At 46.5% G+C, this 18003-nt stretch overlaps 1 protein-coding gene across 7 annotated transcripts in view; it reads left to right on the forward strand.

Annotated features, from left to right (window-relative positions):
- Positions 1-18003, forward strand: part of LOC110522454 (ena/VASP-like protein) — a 152196-nt gene that overhangs the window by 34322 nt on the left and 99871 nt on the right. The window contains exon 1 of one of the 7 annotated variants that reach the window (XM_036976072.1): positions 176-3067. The exons of the other annotated variants lie outside the window; for them this stretch is intronic. The gene's annotated coding sequence lies outside the window, so the exon portion shown is untranslated. Of the gene's footprint in view, positions 1-175; positions 3068-18003 lie in introns of those variants that run through there. 7 annotated transcript variants of the gene reach the window in all.

Raw genomic sequence — 18003 nt, forward strand, 5'->3', positions numbered from 1 at the left:
ATCCCTCCGTCCATCCCTCCGTCCTTCCATCCCTCCGTCCATCCCTCCATCCTTCCCTCTGTCCGTCCATCCCTCCGTCCATCCCTCCGTCCATCCCTCCGTCCTTCCATCCCTCCGTCCATCCCTCCATCCTTCCCTCCCTCCATCCCTCCGTCCATCCCTCCGTCCTTCCCTCCCTCCATCCCTCCATCCTTCCCTCCCTCTATCCCTCCGTCCATCCCTCCGTCCTTCCCTCCGTCCATCCCTGTCTCCATCCAAGTTTTAGATTTTACTAAGCAATAATCTGGTGTGTGATCTCTGGTCAGATTTCTCCTCTCTAACTGATGACTAGATCAGCTTTAACAGACCGAGTTTTCCTCTGGTAAGCAGCTTTCAAAACAACCAGCCCAGGAGGGCTATGTACATATTGTGGCAGACGGCAGGGAGAGGTGAGGGGAGTGGTGACTAAAGGGAGATATCTTGCAGCCCACTGGCTCCACCCCCAGGCCTTATATGGACTTCCTGCCCCAACAAGGCAGGAAGGCCTGTGGATCATTAAGCCATGAAGTGCTTGGGGATAAAAGAGGAAGCGGGTTGCACAAACAGGGAGAGGACTGAGAGTAAAACCTGTGTTATGGAGAGTGTGAGAAGAGAGAGAATTATCTGTGTGATTACCCGTTGTGACCTGGACTGTCTGATTACCCCCATTGTGTACCGAACCGGTTTGGCTGAGGACCTGAGTTTTAGGATTACCCCTGGAGAACGGAACGGACAACGAGAGGGGATTGTGGACTGTGAACTGGCAGCTGAATTCCCACCTTTCCCACAGTATGCAAATCTGGCTAATAAATTCCCCATGTGTATTCTAGTTGTGCTTTGTGTGCGTGTTTGGTTATTCAACTTGGTGACGTGGAAACCCCACCCCCTTGAACCTGCTACATGTGGTGGAGAATGTGGGCAACCCAACCCAAGTTTAATAACCAAACAGACACGGAGCACAATGGAAGCATTGGTGAAACAGCTGATGGAGGTGAACAAAGCCCAGCAGGCTATGCATCAGGAGCTGCTGGAGGAACAGCGTCAGCAGACCACTCTCCTGCGAGCTGAACTTAGCCAGCTGACAGCCGCCCAGGCTGGCATGGTGGCAGGCGCAGCAGTCTCTCACCCCAAACCCAGTCAGTTTATACTGAAGCTGACAGAGGTTGACGACATCAAGGCTTGCCTTCGAGAGGACGGCGAGTATGGAGAAATGGCCCCATGAGCAACAGGCCAGCCTGCTAGAACCCTTCCTGTCAGGCGCGGCACAGAAGACCTATCAGGATCTGACGGTTGGCCAGGCGACGCATTGTGAGGGGCTGAAAAAGGAAGTCCTGCGCTGGTAAGGTTACACCCTGATTTGCAGGGCACAAGCATTCCATGATTGGGCGTAAGATGCTATAGCTTCCCTCCGATCGCAAATGCATGATCTAATTAGGCTGGCCAAGAGCTTGCTAACTGTTGAACCACTGACACTCAAGTCCATCAAGAAAGTGGTCATAGATACATTTCTACACTCTCACCCTTCCGAAGCTAAAAAGTTAGCAAGCCAAGCTAACCCACAGAGCGCAGATCAGCTGGTGGAACTGGTGGAAGGACAACAGGTGGCTTTGGAGGTCCTGCACAACCACAGAAGGCGGAACCCTCCACAACCACAAAAGGGCGGAGGACCACGCCAGGACCCCGGCCAAGAATGGGGGGACACCAACAGCCAGCTACCCGAGATGACGCCTTTTCCTAAACCTGGACAGCAGGAAGTGCTACGAGTGTGGTGAGCCGGGACACATCGCCTGGAACTGTCCCATCCACGATGTCCCAATGCCTTCGGCCTCGGCCAGTGAGGTAGCCACCGGGCGTCCCTGCAGCTTGCTGATGGCATGCTGGGCTGAGGAGAGTGGTCCTTCCCCTGTCACCCCGGTAAGAGCCAACGGAAAGGACACCATGGCACTTGTGGATTCCGGGAGTATGGTGACCCTGATCGCAATGGACCAGGTGGGGCCTCTAGCCAAGAGCAACCAAGGGCACCAATACATCCTGGTGATTCTGGATTATGCCACCAAGTACCCGGAAGCCATTCTCCTGTGCACCATGGCCACCGAGGAAATTACATGTGAGTTAGTCATGCTGTTCTCCCGAGTAGGCATCCCTGACGAGATATTAACTGACCAGGGAACTCTGTTCATGTTGCAAATCATGAAGGATCTCTACAAATGAATGCAAATAACCCAGTTGCGCACCTCCGTGTATCACCCGCTGACTGATGGGTTAGTGGAAAGATTCAGTTGAACCCTGAAGTAGATGCTAAAGAAGGTGATGAAGGCGGACGGAAAGAATTGGGACCAGCTGCTACCCTACCTGATGTTCTCGTTTCGAGAAGTTCCCCAAGCTTCAACAGGATTCTCTCCCTTTGAACTCCTGTACGGGAGACGACCCCGAGGACTGCTGGACGTGGCTAAAGAAGCCTGGGAACAGCAACCGTCGCCCCACCGAACCATGGTGGAACACGTGGAAGACATGAGAGACCGGATGGCAACCCTGTGGCCCCTGGTACGGGAACACATGCTGGAAGCCCAAGGGGCCAAACGCGGGTGTACAACAGAGGGGCACAACTAAGAGACTTCCAGACAAAGTGTTGGTGTTGGTCCCCACCTCAGAATGTATGTTTTTGGCTCGATGGAGCCGACTATACGAAGTCCATGAAAAGGTGGGTGAAGTTAACTATAGGGTCAGACAACCGGGACAAAGGCATCTGACCCATATTTACCATGTGAATTTATTAAAGAAATGGAATAGACGTGATGTACTCTACTCTATTTCCCCGAAGAAGACTACCACAGAGACCAAGCCGGCGGTGGTGCCACTGGGGGAGCAGCTGAGCCAAGCGCAGAAGCAGGAGCTGACGGAGTTGGTTGGCCTGAACCAGGATGTGTTCTCCAGTGAACCAGGACACACCGATCTAGTTCAGCACAGCATCATCACCGAACCTGAGAAAAAGGTGAAGTTGAGACCCTAACGCATACCGGAAGCATGGAGAGAGGCTGCCAGGACCGAGGTAAAAATGATGTTGGAAGCTGATATGCTTCTACACCTGCATTGCTTGCTGTTTGGGGTTTTAGGCTGGGTTTCTGTACAGCACTTTGAGATATCAGCTGATGTACGAAGGGCTATGTAAATAAATTTGATTTGATTTGATTTGATATCATCATAGAGTCGAATAGTGAGTGGTGCATCCCCATAGTGTTGGTGCCGAAACCAGACGGCACCATTCACTTCTGTAATGATTTTAGAAAGGTCAATTAAATCTCAATGTTCGACGCCGACCCCATGCCCTGAACTGATGAACGGCTAGGGACCGCCTGATTTATCAGCACACTCGACCTGATGAAGGGTTATTGGTAGGTGTCCTAAGCTCCTGAAGCGTGGGAGAAAACTGTTTTTGCCAAACCTGATGTGCTGTTCCACTACAAGTAGCTGCCCTTTGGGGGTCTGCTACCATACAGTAAGTTACAGCCACGGGTAGAGGGCTATGTAGCTACAGTAAGTTACAGCTACGGTAGAGGGCTATGTAGCTACAGTAAGTTACAGCTACGGTAGAGGGCTATGTAGCTACAGTAAGTTACAGCTACGGTAGAAGGCTACAGTGCCTTGCGAACGTATTCGGCCCCCTTGAACTTTGCGACTTTTTGCCACATTTCAGGCTTCAAACATAAAGATATAAAACTGTATTTTTTTGTGAAGAATCAACAACAAGTGGGACACAATCATGAAGTGGAACGACATTTATTGGATATTTCAAACTTTCTTAACAAATCAAAAACTGAAAAATTGGGCGTGCAAAATTATTCAGCCCCTTTACTTTCAGTGCAGCAAACTCTCTCCAGAAGTTCAGTGAGGATCTCTGAATGATCCAATGTTGACCTAAATGACTAATGATGATAAATACAATCCACCTGTGTGTAATCAAGTCTCCGTATAAATGCACCTGCACTGCGATAGTCTCAGAGGTCCGTTAAAAGCGCAGAGAGCATCATGAAGAACAAGGAACACACCATGCAGGTCCGAGATACTGTTGTGAATAAGTTTAAAGCCGGATTTGGATACAAAAATATTTCCCAAGCTTTAAACATCCCAAGGAGCACTGTGCAAGCGATAATATTGAAATGGAAGGAGTATCAGACCACTGCAAATCTACCAAGACCTGGCCGTCCCTCTAAACTTTCAGCTCATACAAGGAGAAGACTGATCAGAGATGCAGCCAAGAGGCCCATGATCACTCTGGATGAACTGCAGAGATCTACAGCTGAGGTGGGAGACTCTGTCCATAGGACAACAATCAGTCGTATATTGCACAAATCTGGCCTTTATGGAAGAGTGGCAAGAAGAAAGCCATTTCTTAAAGATATCCATAAAACGTGTTGTTTAAAGTTTGCCACAAGCCACCTGGGAGACACACCAAACATGTGGAAGAAGGTGCTCTGGTCAGATGAAACCAACATTGAACTTTTTGGCAACAATGCAAAACGTTATGTTTGGTGTAAAAGCAACACAGCTGAACACACCATCCCCACTGTCAAACATGGTGGTGGCAGCATCATGGTTTGGGCCTGCTTTTCTTCAGCAGGGACAGGGAAGATGGTTAAAATTGATGGGAAGATGGATGGAGCCAAATACAGGACCATTCTGGAAGAAAACCTGATGGAGTCTGCAAAAGACCTGAGACTGGGACGGAGATTTGTCTTCCAACAAGACAATGATCCAAAACATAAAGCAAAATCTACAACGGAATGATTCAAAAACAAACATATCCAGGTGTTAGAATGGCCAAGTCAAAGTCCAGACCTGAATCCAATCGAGAATCTGTGGAAAGAACTGAAAACTGCTGTTCACAAATGCTCTCCATCCAACCTCACTGAGCTCGAGCTGTTTTGCAAGGAGGAATGGGAAAAAATGTCAGTCTCTCGATGTGCAAAACTGATAGAGACATACCCCAAGCGACTTACAGCTGTAATCGCAGCAAAAGGTGGCGCTACAAAGTATTAACTTAAGGGGGCTGAATAATTTTGCACGCCCAATTTTTCAGTTTTTGATTTGTTAAAAAAGTTTGAAATATCCAATAAATATCGTGCCACTTCATGATTGTGTCCCACTTGTTGTTGATTCTTCACAAAAAAATACAGTTTTATATCTTTATGTTTGAAGCCTGAAATGTGGCAAAAGGTCGCAAAGTTCAAGGGGGCCGAATACTTTCGCAAGGCACTGTATGTAGCTACAGTAAGTTACAGCTACGGTACAGGGTTATGTAGCTACAGTAAGTTACAGCCACGGTAGAGGGCTATGTAGCTACGGTAAGTTACAGCTACGGTAGAGGGCTATGTAGCTACAGTAAGTTACAGCTACGGTAGAGGGCTATGTAGCTACAGTAAGTTACAGCTACGGTAGAGGGCTATGTAGCTACAGTAAGTTACAGCTACGGTAGAGGGTTATGTAGCTACAGTAAGTTACAGCCACGGTAGAGGGCTATGTAGCTACGGTAAGTTACAGCTACGGTAGAGGGCTATGTAGCTACAGTAAGTTACAGCTACGGTAGAGGGCTATGTAGCTACAGTAAGTTACAGCTATGGTAGAGGGCTATGTAGCTACAGTAAGTTACAGCTACGGTAGAGGGCTATGTAGCTACAGTAAGTTACAGCTACGGTAGAGGGCTATGTAGCTACAGTAAGTTACAGCCACGGTAGAGGGCTATGTAGCTACAGTAAGTTACAGCCACGGTAGAGGGCTATGTAGCTACAGTAAGTTACATTCACGGTAGAGGGCTATGTACCTACAGTAAGTTACATTCACGGTAGAGGGCTATGTAGCTACAGTAAGTTACAGCTACGGTAGAGGGCTATGTAGCTACAGTAAGTTACAGCTACGGTAGAGGGCTATGTAGCTACAGTAAGTTACAGCTACGGTAGAGGGCTATGTAGCTACAGTAAGTTACAGCCACGGTAGAGGGCTATGTAGCTACAGTAAGTTACAGCTACAGAGAGGGACAGAGAAGGACAGAGAGAGAGGGGGGCAGAGAGAGAGAGGGACATAGAGAGAGAGGGACAGAGAGAGAGGGACTGAGAGATAGAGGGACTGAGAGATAGAGGGGGACAGAGAGAGGGACAGAGAGACAGAGAGAGAGGAACAGAGAAAGAGAGAGAGAGTGACAGAGAGAGAGGGACAAAGAGAGAGGGACAGAGTGAGAGGGACAGATAGAGAGAGAGGGACAGAGAGAGAGAAGGACAGAGAGAGAGAGGGACAGAGAGAGAGAGGGACAGAGAGAGAGAGGGACAGAGTGAGAGAGAGGGACAGAGAGAGAGAGGGACAGAGAGGGGCAGAGAGAGAGAGAGAGGGACAGAGAGGGAGAGGGACAGAGAGGGACAGAGAGAGAGAGAGGGACAGAGAGAGAGAGAGGGACAGAGAGAGAGAGGGACAGAGAGAGAGAGGGGACAGAGAGAGAGAGGGACAGAGATATAGAGGGACAGGGAGCTAGAGGGACTGAGAGAGAGATAGGGACAGAGAGAGAGATAGGGACAGAGAGAGAGGGACAGAGAGAGAGAGGGGGACTAAGAGAGAGAGAGACAGAGAGAGGGACAGAGAGACAGAGAGAGGGACAGAGAGACACAGAGAGAGAGAGGGACAGAGAGAGAGAGAGAGAAAGGGGGACAGAGAGAGGGACAGAGAGAGAGAGAGGGACAGAGAGAAAGCGCGAAAGGGGGACAGAGAGAGTGAGAGAGAGGGACAGAGAGAGAGAGAGGGACAGAGAGAAAGCGCGAAAGGGGGACAGAGAGAGAGAGAGGGACAGAGAGAGAGAGAGAGAGATGGACAGAGAGAGATAGAGAGGGACAGAGAGATAGAGAGGGACAGAGAGAGAGAGAAAGGGGGACAGAGAGAGAGAGAGGGACAGAGAGAGAGAATGGACAGAGAGAGAGAGAGAGAGAGGGACAGAAAGAGAGAGAAAGGGGGACAGAGAGAGAGAGAAAGGGGGACAGAGAGAGAGAGGGACAGAGAGAGAGAGAGGGACAGAGAGAAAGCGCGAAAGGGGGACAGAGAGAGAGAGAGGGACAGAGAGAGAGAGAGAGAGATGGACAGAGAGAGATAGAGAGGGACAGAGAGATAGAGAGGGACAGAGAGAGAGAGAAAGGGGGACAGAGAGAGAGAGAGGGACAGAGAGAGAGAATGGACAGAGAGAGAGAGAGAGAGAGGGACAGAAAGAGAGAGAAAGGGGGACAGAGAGAGAGAGAAAGGGGGACAGAGAGAGAGAGGGACAGAGAGAGAGAGAGGGACAGAGAGAGAGAGAGAGGGGGACAGAGAGAGAGAGAGAGAGAGAGGGACAGAGAGAGAGGGGGACAGAGAGAGAGAGAGAGAGGGACAGAGAGAGAGAAAGGGACAGAGAGAGAGAGAGAGAGGGACAGAGACAGAGAGGGACAGAGAACAAGAGAGACAGAGAGGGACAGAGAACGAGAGGGACAGAGAGAGAGAGAGGGACAGAGAGAGGGAGAGATTTGGGAAGCACAAGCACAAATCAAAATGCAGTGTTATCTGGCCCTATATCGACAGTACGCCGTGGCTAACTAGTTGACCATGATTACTAATCAAAACCTTAGAAAAACCTTGACAAAGTACAGGCTCAGTGAGCACAGCCTTGCCATTGAGAAGGGTAGACACAGGAAAACCTGGCTCCCTGTAGATGAAAGGCTGTGCAACCACTGCACAACAGCAGAACCTGAGACGGAGCTGCATTTCCTGATAAAATGTGAAAAATATAAAACAATTAGAGAGTGTCATTTCCACAAATTTGAAACCCTTATTCAAGGTTTCAAAGACCTCTCTGATGAGAGTAGGCTACCCATCCTGTTGGGGGAGGATGCAGAGAGCTGTGGGTTGGCAGGGCACTACATTGCTGACTGCCATAAGTTGAGAGACAGTGTCTGACAGACCAATCAACCTGCACATGTCCTCTACTGTATACGTATTGTTATTGTTGAATGTATGGTTATTTTGACCCTTGGTTATTGTTGAATGTATGGTTATTTTGACCCTTGGTTATTGTTGAATGTATGGTTATTTTGACCCTTGGTTATTGTTGAATGTATGGTTATTTTGACCCTTGGTTATTGTTGAATGTATGGTTATTTTGACCCTTGGTTATTGTTGAATGTATGGTTATTTTGACCCTTGGTTATTGTTGAATGTATGGTTATTTTGACCCTTGGTTATTGTTGAATGTATGGTTATTTTGACCCTTGGTTATTGTTGAATGTATGGTTATTTTGACCCTTGGTTATTGTTGAATGTATGGTTATTTTGACCCTTGGTTATTGTTGAATGTATGGTTATTTTGACCCTTGGTTATTGTTGAATGTATGGTTATTTTGACCCTTGGTTATTGTTGAATGTATGGTTATTTTGACCCTTGGTTATTGTTGAATGTATGGTTATTTTGACCCTTGTTATTGTTGTTACTGTTGTCCTGTTGACCATTTTGATTCTCATTTTTATATTGTAAATATCCAAAATAAGCTTTGGCAATATGTACATTGTTACGTCATGCCAATAAAGCAAATTGAATTGAATTGAAATGAATTGAGAGAGAGAGAGGGACAGAGAGAGAGAGAGAGAGGAGAGACCGAGAGAGAGGAGAGGAGAGAAGAGAGAGAGACAGAGGTAGAGCAGAGAGCAGAGGTCACGATCAGATGAGCTCCTGCATTTTTTAGCATTTTCTTTAAAAAAGATAGATTAGGAGTTAGATAAACTTAGATTTTATGTCAGGAACACATACTGGATTCTACCCTCTACAACATAACCCTCACTTCAAATCAAAACTTAAAACCTACAACCTGATTTTGGACAGAATTACTTAATCACCTGGAAGGTTCACAACTACCAAGGATTATTATTATATACAGCAAATTCTCTGGAAAACAACAGAAACCTGAAAACACCATCCAACCTGGAACTGAGTGAGTGATGTTTAGTCTGAAGCTATATTTTATTTCCAAAAGCCAAGAAGAAAAATACATTACATTACTTTATAAGGACTGAATGCTAAATTAAGGCTGCCAAGCTTGATACAGCTTCAACTAGCACTGACGTGTAAAGTGAGAGGTGTCAAAGCCCTTTAGCCCAACAATGGCAGTAGAGTCACACAGTCTACCCCAACCAAATGGAGAGGCCTTAGAAGCTGCCTCCTCCCACTGTTCAGAGGTAATTAAAATACAATACCCTGTGCATGTAAAGAATGATAAGGCAAGAAAAGATTACAAAATGAAGCTCCTTATGGAAAATCAAGAGACACTTTTTGCTGACTATTACAAAAATGGGAACATCAGCAACCTTATCTTCCACACAAACCATCCCCTGGCATGGCACAGTGCTATATTAGCAAACTACCCCTTTGTTAAGAGAGGGGGGGTTAACGAGGGGTGGAAACTCAGGATTCTAGACAACGAGGACTCTGAGTCAGCTAATATAAACCTCTATAAGTCCGGAACAGTAATGGTACAAGGTAACCTCAAACAGTTTCAGCTGGACTTTCACCAAATTAAAGAATCAGCCCAGCAGGAGAAGCTCTCCCTTGATAAAGATACCCCCACCCTGAGCGGGTCAGACCAGACCTCTTCATTATATAACCCCACAGATGAGCAACCCCAAGAGGACAGTCAACCTCCCAGCACAGATTACTACTCCCTCATTGAAATGAAGGATTAATTCATCCAGCTGGAGGTAAGGCAGGTGGAGCTGGAACAGCAGGTGATTACACTCCAGTAAGCACAGACCCAGACAACAGTCCAGCACAACAACACCCCCTTAACCAGACCCGGAGAGCTGGAGGTGGAGAGAGACATATCTGCACTCTGGACAGTGGTGAGACAACTTCAACAGGAGAAAGAGCAGGAGCAGGAGAAGAACAGAGCACTAGAGGAGAGGATCAGACTGCTGGTGGAGGAGAGGTTGAGGGGGATGGAGGAGAGGGTGAGGGGGACGGAGGAGAGGTTGAGGGGGATGGCGTGTGACAGAGAACAACCCACTAGAGAGGTGGCCACCCCCACAGAGAAGCCAGCAGAACAGCCCACCTCAGCACCCGACAAAAGTCTCGACACCACAGCATAACAGTCCACACCAGACCCTGACCATAGAGTCGACATCACAGCAGAACAGACAAATGAAGAACCCAAGCCCAGCGGCTCTCACCCCCTCCGAGCACCCCCCTGTCAGCCACCCTGATAGCCCTTCTGACAACCCCCCCACACCCACTGAGGACAAACACAAGACACAGATTGTCCTACTTATGGACTCAAATGGGAAATATATAGAAGAAAAAAAACTTTTTCCCAAACACAGTGTGTCTAAACTCTGGTGTCCAAACACCCAGCGCGCCCTCGACCTTCTGTCTGAGGACCAACTAGGCTCACCTAGCCACATAATAATACACACAAGCACAAACGACCTGAGAGCACAGCAGGAAAGGGTGGCCACAGCACTGAAGGGAGTGATTGAAAAGGCTTCTTCTACTTTCCCCAACACACAAGTGGTTATCTCCACCCTGCTACCACGAAAATACTTTCACCCTGCCATAATACAGCGGGTAAACGCTGTGCCTCAAAACCAAATGTTTTCCTGACCCACCACTCCACCCTGGACTTGAACAGCCTCTATGACCAGGTCCACCTCTACAAGGCAGCAGTGCCCACCTTTGCCCGAACTCTAAAGGACATCGCTCTCAAACGTATCCCCAACACTTCAGGAGCAACAGATCAATAGACACCCCACCCAGACCTGCGGTACCCCCCCCCCCCGGACCTACGCATAGAGGACCCACGCCAAGAGGAATTACATCCAGACCACAGCACCCCCAGAGGCATCCACACCCCCACCCCAACCAATCAACACCCCCCCACGTCATCCATGCCCACACCCCATTTAGGCCCCCTCAGATCAGACCTATGCCACTCCTGCCCACCCCATGCACCCCACCTCCGCAAAGAGGGCCTCAACATGGAAGCCACACATACGGGCAAACAGTCCCAACCCCCACTCTTACACTCGCCCAAGCCAATGGCATGTACCAGATGCTCAGCAGGCTCTGCTCACACTTACTGGCCTGAGGCCAAACCACGACCAACAACATTGGACACTCTGGAACAAAAAGTCTTCACTATATCATCCTGGAATATCCAAGGCCTGAGGTCATCTGCCTTTGGCCTAAAGAGCAGGAACCCGGACTTCACCAAAGAAATCGGTAATACAGACATTGCCATCCTGCAAGAAACCTGGTATAGAGGAGACGGACCCACTGGTTGCCCTCTAGGTTACAGAGAGCTGGTAGTCCCATCCACCAAACTACCAGGTGTGAAACAGGGAAGGGATTCAGGGGGTATGCTAATTTGGTATAGAGCAGACCTAACTCACTCCATTAAATTAATCAAAACAGGAACATTCTACATTTGGCTAGAAATTCAAAAGGAAATTATCCTAACAGAAAAATGTCCTCCTGTGTGCTACCTATATCCCCCCACTAGAATCCCCATACTTTAATGAAGGCAGCTTCTCCATCCTGGAGGGGGAAATCAATAATTTCCAGGCCCAGGGACATGTACTAGTCTGTGGCGACCTAAATGCCAGAACCGGACAAGAACCTGACACCCTCAGCACACAGGGGGACAAACACCTGCCTGAAGGTGACAGCATTCCCTCCCACATATGCCCCCCTAGGCACAACTATGACAACATAACCAACTCTGTCGCACGCTGGATATGTACATAGTCAATGGTAGGCTTCGAGGGGACTCCTATGGTAGGTACACCTATAGCTCATCTCTTGGCAGTAGTACTGTGGACTACTTTATCACTGACCTCAACCCAGAGTCTCTCAGAGCGTTCACAGTCAGCCCACTGACACCCCTGTCAGACCACAGCAAAATCATAATCTACTTAAACAGAGCAATACTCAATCATGTGACATCAAAGCCAAAGGAACTGAGTAACATTAAGAAATGCTATAGATGGAAGGAATGCAGTTTGGAAACCTACCAAAAAACAATTAGGCAACAACAAGTTCAATCCCTTTTAGACAATTTCCTGGGTAAAACATTCCACTGTAATAGTGAAGGTGTAAACTTGGCAGTAGAAAATCTTAACAGTATATTTGACCTCTCAGCTTCCCTATCAAATCTAAAAATCTGAAATAGAAAACTGAAGAAAATGAACAGCAATGACAAATGGTTTGATGAAGAATGCAAAAATCGAAGAAAGAAATTGAGAAACCTGTCCCACCAAAAACATAGAGACCCGGAAAACCTGAGTCTACGCCTTCACTATGGTGAATCACTAAAACAATACAGAAATACACTACGGAAAAAGAAGGAACAGCATGTCAGAAATCAGCTCAATGTAATTGAAGAATCCATAGACTCTAACCACGTCTGGGAAAATTGGAAAACACTAAACAAACAACAACATGAAGAATTATCTATCCAAAATGGAGATGTATGGGTAGACCACTTCTCCAATCTTTTTGTCTTTATAACAAAGAATAAAGAGCAAAAACATATACATGATCAAATACAGATCTTAGAATCAACTATTAAAGACTACCAGAACCCACTGGATTCTCCAATTACATTGAATGAGTTACAGGACAAAATAAAAACCCTCCAACCCAAAAAGGCCTGTGGTGTTGATGGTATCCTCAATGAAATGATCAAATATACAGACAACAAATTCCAATTGGCTATAATAAAACTCTTTAACATCATCCTTAGCTCTGGCATCTTCCCCAATATTTGGAACCAAGGACTGATCACCCCAATCCACTAAAGTGGAGACATATTAGACCCCAATAACTACCGTGGGAAATGCGTCAATAGCAACCTTGGGAAAATCCTCTGCATTATCATTAACAGCAGACTCGTACATTTCCTCACTGAAAAAAATGTACTGAGCAAATGTCAAATTGGCTTTTTACCAAATTACCGTACAACAAATCACATATTCACCCTGCACACCCTAATTGACAACCAAACAAACCAAAACAAAGGCAAAGTCTTCTCATGCTTTGTTGATTTCAAAAAAGCCTTCGACTCAATTTGGCATCAGGGTCTGCTATACAAATTGATGGAAAGTGGTGTTGGGGGTAAAACATACAACATTCTAAAATCCATGTACACAAACAACAAGTGTGCGGTTAAAATTGGCAAAAAACACACATTTCTTCCCACAGGGCCGTGGGGTGAGACAGGGATGCAGCGTAAGTCCCACCCTCTTCAACATATATATCACAGAATTGGCGAGGGCACCAGAAAAGTCTGCAGCACCCGTTCTCACCCTACTAGAATCTGAAGTCAAATGTCTACTGTTTGCTGATGATCTGGTGCTTCTGTCACCAACCAAGGAGGGCCTACAGCAGAACCTAGATTTTCTGCACAGATTCTGTCAGACCTTGGCCCTGACAGTAAATCTCAGTAAGACCAAAATAATGGTGTTCCAAAAAAGGTCCAGTCGCCAGGACCATAAATACAAATTCCATCTAGACACCGTTGCCCTAGAGCACACAAAAAACTATACATACCTTGGCCTAAACATCAGCGCCACAGGTAACTTCTACAAAGCTGTGAACGATCTGAGAGACAAGGCAAGAAGGGCATTCTATGCCATCAAAAGGAACATAAAATTGAACATACCAATTAGGATCTGGCTAAAAATACTTGAATCAGTCATAGAGCCCATTGCCCTTTATGGTTGTGATGTCTGGGGTCTGCTCACCAACCAAGAAAAAAAAATCCTCCGTGTACAACGTAGAACACCAAATAATGCATGCAGAGCAGAATTAGGCCGATACCCACTAATTATCAAAATCCAGAAAATAGCCATTATATTCTATAACCACCTAAAGCAATTCCCAAACCTTCCATAACAAAGCCTTCACCTACAGAGAAATACACCTGGAGAAGAGTCCCCTAAGCAAGCTGGTCCTGGGGCTCTGTTTACAAACACATACAGACCCCACAGAGCCCCAGGACAGCAGTAAAATTAGACCCAACCAAATCATGAGAAAACAAAAAGATAATTACTTGACACATTGGAAAGAATTAACAAAAAAACAGAGCAAACTAGAATGCTATTTGGCCCTAAACAGAGAGTACACAGTGGCAGAATACCTGACCACTGTGACTGACCCAAAATTAAGGAAAGCTTTGACTATGTACAGACTCAGTGAGCATAGCCTTGCTATTGAGAAAGGCCGCCGTAGGCAGACATGGCTCTCAAGAGAAGACAGGCTATGTGCACACTGCCCACAAAATGAGGTGGAAACTGAGCTGCTCTTCCTAACCTCCTGCCCATTGTATGACCATATTAGAGACACATATTTCCCTCAGATTACACAGATCCACAAATAATTCGAAAACAAACCCAATTTTGATAAACTCCCATATCTACTGGGTGAAATTCCACAGTGTCACAAGAAAAGGGCAACCAGTGAAGAACAAACACCATCGTAAACACAACCCATATTTATGCTTATTTATTATTTATTTTATACAACACTGTATATATACATATGACATTTGTAATGTCTTTATTGTTTTGAAACTTCTGTATGTGTAATGTTTACTGTTCATTTTGTATTGTTTATTTCACTTTTGTATATTACCTACCTCACTTGCTTTGGCAATGTTAACATATGTTTCCCATGCCAATAAAGCCCCTTGAATTGATTTGAATTGAACTGAGAGACAGAGTGGAGAGAAAAAGAGAGACAGGGAGAAAGAGAGAGAGAGGAGTGGAGTGGAGACTGCAGGGAAATCGGAGAGAGAAAGACTGCAGGGAAATCAGAGAAAGTAGAGAGAGATAAAGAGAAAGAGCACGAGAGAGAGAGAGACTGCAGGGAAATCAGAGAGGAGATAGAGAGAGAGAGAGTGGAGCGATATCAGAGAGAGTGGATAGATAGGGAGGGAGAGAGACTGCAGGGAAATCAGAGAGAAGGAGAGAGAGAGAGGAGAGAGACTGCAGGGAAATCAGAGAGAACGGAGAGAGAGAGAGACTGCAGGGATATCAGAGAGAGTGGAGAGAGAGAGAGAGACTGCAGGGAAATCAGAGAGTGGAAAGAGAGACTGCAGGGAAATCAGATAGGAGAGAGAGAGAGGGGAGAGACTACAGGGAATTGAGAGAGAGAGAGACTGCAGCGATATCAGAGAGTGGAAAGAGAGACTGCAGGGAAATCAGAGAGAAAGGGGAGAGAGAGCGAGAAAGAGAGAGAGATAGAGAGACCGAGAGTGGGAGGATGGTGAGAATAGCCGTGGAATGTAAAAGAGAGGATGGAGGAAGGAGAGACAGAAATAGAAAGAGAGGAAGTGACGGTGTGATAGAGAAAAAATAAAGATAGGGTTAAAGATGGTTGAGGGGTAGAGTAGTACATGTCTTAGAAAAGCCTTTGGGAAGAATTCTAACCCACCCCTTGTCCGATGTGCGTGTGACTGCACATACACTCAGTGGACAGTTTATTACATGCTGCACCCAGTTCATCAAAATGGATCGCTCCTACAGACAGTGAGTCACGTGGCCGTGGCTTGCTATATAAAGCAGGCAGGCATCGAGGCATTCAGTTACTGTTTGATTGAACATAAAAATGGGCAAAACAAGTGACTTTGAGCCTGTTATGATCATCGGTGCCAGTATCTCAGAAACGGCCTCCTGGGCTTTTTACTCACAACAGTGTTTAGGGTTTACCAAGAATGGTGCAAACAATAACAAACACATAATATCCTAACAGCTCGTTGATGAGAGGTCGAAGGAGAATGGTGCAGCAAACACGTAATATACGAACAGCTCGTTGATGAGAGGTCGAAGGAGAATGGTGCAGCAAACACATAATACCCTAACAGCTCGTTGATGAGAGGTCGAAGGAGAATGGTGCGGCAAACACATAATATCCTAACAGCTCGTTGATGAGAGGTCGAAGGAGAATGGTGCGGCAAACACATAATACCCTAACAGCTCGTTGATGAGAGGTCGAAGGAGAATGGTGCAGCAAACATATAATATCCTAACAGCTCGTTGATGAGAGGTCGAAGGAGAATGGTGCGGCAAACACATAATAACCTAACAGCTCGTTGATGAGAGGTCGAAGGAGAATGGTGCGGCAAACACATAATATCCTAACAGCTCGTTGATGAGAGGTCGAAGGAGAATGGTGCGGCAAACACATAATATCCTAACAGCTCGTTGATGAGAGGTCGAAGGAGAATGGTGCGGCAAACACATAATATCCTAACAGCTCGTTGATGAGAGGTCGAAGGAGAATGGTGCAGCAAACACATAATATCCTAACAGCTCGTTGATGAGAGGTCGAAGGAGAATGGTTTGGCAAACACATAATATCCTAACAGCTCGTTGATGAGAGGTCGAAGGAGAATGGTGCAGCAAACACATAATATCCTAACAGCTTGTTGATAAGTGAGGTCGAAGGAGAAAGGCATGAATCGTGCAAGCTAGCAGGCAGGCCACAAACAGACAAATAACGGAGCAGTACAACAGCGGTGTGCAGAACGGCATCTCGGAACGCACAACTCGTCGATCCTCGTCACGGATGGGCAATTGCAGCAAGCAGACGTCCCCACCGGGTTCCACTCCTATCAGCTAAACAAGGAGAAGTGGCTCCAGTGGGCACACCATCACAAACACTGGACAACTGAGGAGTGGAAAACATTGCCTGGTCCGATGAATCCTGGCTCCTGTTGCGTCATGCTGATGGCAGAGGTACAGGCTGGTGGCGGTGGTGTAACGGTGTGGGGAATGTTTTCCTGGCACACCTTAGGTCCCTTGATACCAATTGAGCAACGTTTCCATGCCCTGAATAATTCAAAGAGGTGTTTAACCTGGTACCTGATAAACTGGCCACACTGTGTGTGTGTGTGTGTGTGTGTGTGTGTGTGTGTGTGTGTGTGTGTGTGTGTGTGTGTGTGTGTGTGTGTGTGTGTACCCTCCAGTGGTATATATGTAAGGGATTTGCTGGCCCCCCAAAACGAGTGTTGCGTAACAGTGAGCCAATCCTCTACAAGTCATTGTTTTCATTTCCCCATTCTAAAGCCCCAGTTTAAAGCCCCAGTTTAAAGCCTCTGCCTACAGTACTGGACATGATTGCTAGGAGGATTAGGTTTTAGGATGATTGTAAGGTTATTTGTTGTAGGAAGCAGCAACAAACTTGACACCAAACACAATTTATGTATTGACCCAGTATGTGGGTGAGTCGATGCATTCAATAATCCCAGCTAACTCACTTGTCCTTCGTGAACTAACACTCACACTTGACTTTTTTCACCTACTAGCACTGACTTTGCTGTGAGCTACTTTATTGAGAAAGGATTGACTTACTATGACTGAAACATGGTTGTCCCACCTAGCTATCTTAAGATGAATGCACTAACTGTAAATTGCTCTGGATAAGAGAGTCTGCTAAATGACTCAAGTGTAAATAGGATGTGTCCGTCTGTCTGTCTCTCTCTCTCTCACTCACTCTCTCCGTCTGTCTGTCTGCCTTGGACTCTGACAACTATTGGAAAATGTGGTTGGCATGCAAGGAATACACTCTAAAATATCCAATAAATGTAAAAGAGAGAAGTTACAGTGATATCAAGCTAATTTGGTTGCCAGTCACAGATCCATTGTGTGTGTAGAAATGAGGGATGTATGCCATACTGTAAGTGAAGGGAAACAGACTGACTGCGTTGCCAGTTTCATTGTGCAAGTGAAATGGCCTCTGTCAAACTCTCAGCCGTCATACAAGATCACAGGTAAACATGTCTGTTGTGTGTGTGTGTGCACAGGCCATCAGTTCAATTACATCATGGTGGAGAAGGCAGCCCAAGGACAGGTCGCTTCCCTGCTCAGATCTCATACTCATCCCAGTTTTTCCCCTATATTCATTTAGCAGCCCGCCGCTGCTAAATCGTTGCCACC

The sequence above is a fragment of the Oncorhynchus mykiss genome, chromosome 4 (genome assembly GCF_013265735.2).
Source record: "Oncorhynchus mykiss isolate Arlee chromosome 4, USDA_OmykA_1.1, whole genome shotgun sequence".
NCBI classification, from domain to species: domain Eukaryota; kingdom Metazoa; phylum Chordata; class Actinopteri; order Salmoniformes; family Salmonidae; genus Oncorhynchus; species Oncorhynchus mykiss.